The following is a 3,272-nucleotide window of genomic DNA, read 5'->3' on the forward strand; positions in this document are numbered from 1 at the left end:
CCCACTCCCGTATTCACGATTTTGCCAGTGCTGCAGCCCTTCTCTGGAATTCCCATTCCATCAGATTTTCTCCGTCATATGCAACTTTCAAAAGCTCTTTTAAATCAACTCATCCCCATCCAAGCTGTCCTCTCCTACTGTTTCACTTCCCCCTCAACTACCGACTAGATTTTAAGCTCCTGGGAGCCGGACCCTCTTCTCCTTTTATACCAGTTTGTTGTTATGTGTTGTTGTTGTTATTTTACTGACTTTGTTGTGCTGGTGCTATATAAATAAAGGTTATGTAATGATCTCACTTGATTTATACAGAGATTTCGGTGACAATTATGAATGTATTATAATGAGATATTTGTATTTGATAATTTGTTGTGGAGGTTAGAACAACTGCAGAGGAAGATGTAGTGGCAGCGAGTCGGGGATATAAAACGGGTTTACAAATGGACAATAGTGAGGCAATAATAAACAACAGACATGCAATAAAAAGAGAAAAAGGGAAGGAAGGGAAAGAATGTGTATCTGAGAAAGAGGAGGATGGTAATTGTGAGACGATCAGAATTCTTCATTGAAGCCCCGGGAGGTTAATGTTTTCAGTCTTCAAAAACATTTCTTTCAATCTCAGTTCTTTTATGTTATTGAACCATCTCCAATTTTTGGGTACTTTACATACTGGGAGGAAAATAGGAATTTGGGTTCCTTGTTGTGTTATTCTAGGAAGTGTTTTCTGCTTTAAATATTTGAATTGCTCTACATTTGTGCACTCAGATTCATACGAATGGCAAATTCACTGAATTTGGTAAATTTGGCAGTTCGTACAATTGAAGGATTGGGTAGAGGACGTCAATGGCCGCTCTAAATTGCCCTGAGTTCAAATTAGGGCAAAATGACGACGCTTTCAGTCACGTCCTCTACCCCAATCGGAGGATAGAGGAGAGAACATCAGTGCAAGCGCCGCAAGTTTTGTTTTTGTTGTTCCACTGAGGTTGTACTTACTTAACTTTGAGACCTGATAAGGAACAGATGATTGTTATTATGTCTTGATATATAAAACCATATAATTCAAAACTTTCTTTTTCACACTACTGTATGTGCTGCCTAGATATATAAATCTTCCTAGCTTGACATAAATACGTTCCCATGGCTGTTCCCTTTATTGGTACAAACAAATTTTAATCAAACCAAAAATAGTTGTTAAGAATAAATTCAATATCATCTAAAATGCATTGGAATTGGTCTTGATGGAGGATGCTGAATTACGAAAATATAGATCTCAGACATAAGTCGTGTTTGATGTTGCTATAGAATGACTCCAGGTTACTGGTTACCAATACAGAATTTGAGTTCCACTTGTGTTTTTCATTAAGGAAGCTATATTTATGAAGCGTTAGTATGTCTTTTTCTCTCCCTCTATCTTTGGAATTTCTTTTGTATGGTTGATAGGGGATTCTTCTGGAATTTCTTGCAGATGGAGATATCTTTAAAATAATCTTCCTTATTTAAGATGACAATTCCTGAAGTGCTCCAGGAGGCTAGAATAATGCAGAGAATCACCAGAAAAGAAAGACAAGAGAAGACTGAAGAGGCAGAAGACACAAAGATGAAGGAGAAGAAGGTTCTCCATTGAGAAAGTGTGTGTGAGAGAGAGAGAGAGAGAGAGAGAGAGCGTGACAGATGGTGACAAAAAGTGAGTGTAGGGAGACACTGAGAGGGAGTGAGAGGAAAAAGTAATATTGTTCCCTTTTCTTAATTATTGAATATCCCCCATCCCAACCTCCAAGCCTCCCTAAGCCCTGCAAAGTGTTTCTATGTGAAAGTCATGGCTAAGCAACTTGACTCTTCATGATTAGTGATCTGTTGGAGGAGTCCGATGGCACAGGCAGGTGGTTCTCCCACAAAGTACGTGACACGAAAGCAAGTGAGCAGCTAAATATTAAATACTTTCCAAACTGTGACTTTAACCTCATGATTTCTCAGACTATAAATCAAAGGATTTAACATGGGAGTCACAACACCGTAGAAGACTGTGACGTACTTGTGTTTTTTTGAAATATGCTTTGTTGGCCCCAGGTACAGAGACATACTGGTCCCATAAAACATTAATACTACAGTCAGATGGGAACCACATGTAGAAAATGCCTTAGTCCTTCCATCCACAGAATGGATTTTCAATATGGACGCTATAATACACATGTAAGAAGCTACAATAAAAGCAAAAGGGACTAAAAGTGTGAAGAAACTTGCAAAAATGATTTTGGCTTCATCAAACGAAGTGTCTCCACAAACCAGTTTCATTAAAGCTATAATTTCACAAACAAAATGATCGATTTGGTTTCCTTTACAAAACGAAGGTAGGCTTGAAACGGTAGGAAGGACAGAACAAGCAAAGCTCCCCAGCCATACAATGACGGAGATATTTTTACATATCCTCCAGCTCATAATAACCATATAACGCAAGGGGAAGCAGATCGCTACGAAACGATCGTACGCCATCACCGCCAGCAGGATACATTCCGTTTCTCCTAGGAATAGACGTATTCATTTGTGCGAGGCACCCAATGTATGATATTCTTCCTCTTGTTGTAGAAATCAGGTCAAGTAACAGTTTGGGGACAGTGCTTGTTGAATAGAATAAATCCAGAAAGGATAACTGGCAGAGAAAATAGTACATAGGCGTGTGCATACGAGAGTTGGCTATAACTGCGAATATTAACAAAATATTCCCCAAAATGGTCAGTAAGTACATGAACAAAAACAAAACAAAAAGCAGAATTTGAGTCCTCCGGTCCTGAGAAAGTCCGGTTAGTATAAATTCTTTTGTGACAGTTTGGTTCTCGTTCTCCATTTTCATAAATTAGAAAGGGAGGCTCAACTCTGTAACAAGAAAGTAGGACGCTTTAATATTCAACAATTTTATTTCTAGAATTCATTGAGATACATTTTTTTACAGATTACACAAAACTGCCTGGTAAATGACAGTAATAAAAGATCAACCCTGTGGCAACACGGATTGCTAATGAGGCCTATAATTGTTCTTCTTCTGTCCAGGACAAATGTTGGCACCATTAAAAAGGGCTAAAGAATTTGACCTATCAGTTTAAGAAACTATGTGAAACCCGCATGGCACATGGTCTGGGTACCAATATATTTTATGGTAAATAGTGGCCATGACAAAATAATTTTAATCTCATTTGTGACCTGGGGAAATACATGAGGGGGCTAACCTGGTGATGTTATCATTACATACAGAGCAGAGGATTCAGTCAATGGTTTTGATC

At 38.4% G+C, this 3,272-nt stretch overlaps 1 pseudogene; it reads right to left on the minus strand.

Moving 5' to 3' along the window:
* Positions 1 to 1,920: 1,920 nt before the first annotated feature.
* On the minus strand, positions 1,921 to 2,839 carry LOC128484189 (olfactory receptor 2B2-like; annotated as a pseudogene).
* Between the last annotated feature and the right edge of the window lie 433 nt (positions 2,840 to 3,272).

This window comes from Spea bombifrons, chromosome 3, assembly GCF_027358695.1.
Source record: "Spea bombifrons isolate aSpeBom1 chromosome 3, aSpeBom1.2.pri, whole genome shotgun sequence".
NCBI lineage: Eukaryota > Metazoa > Chordata > Amphibia > Anura > Pelobatidae > Spea > Spea bombifrons.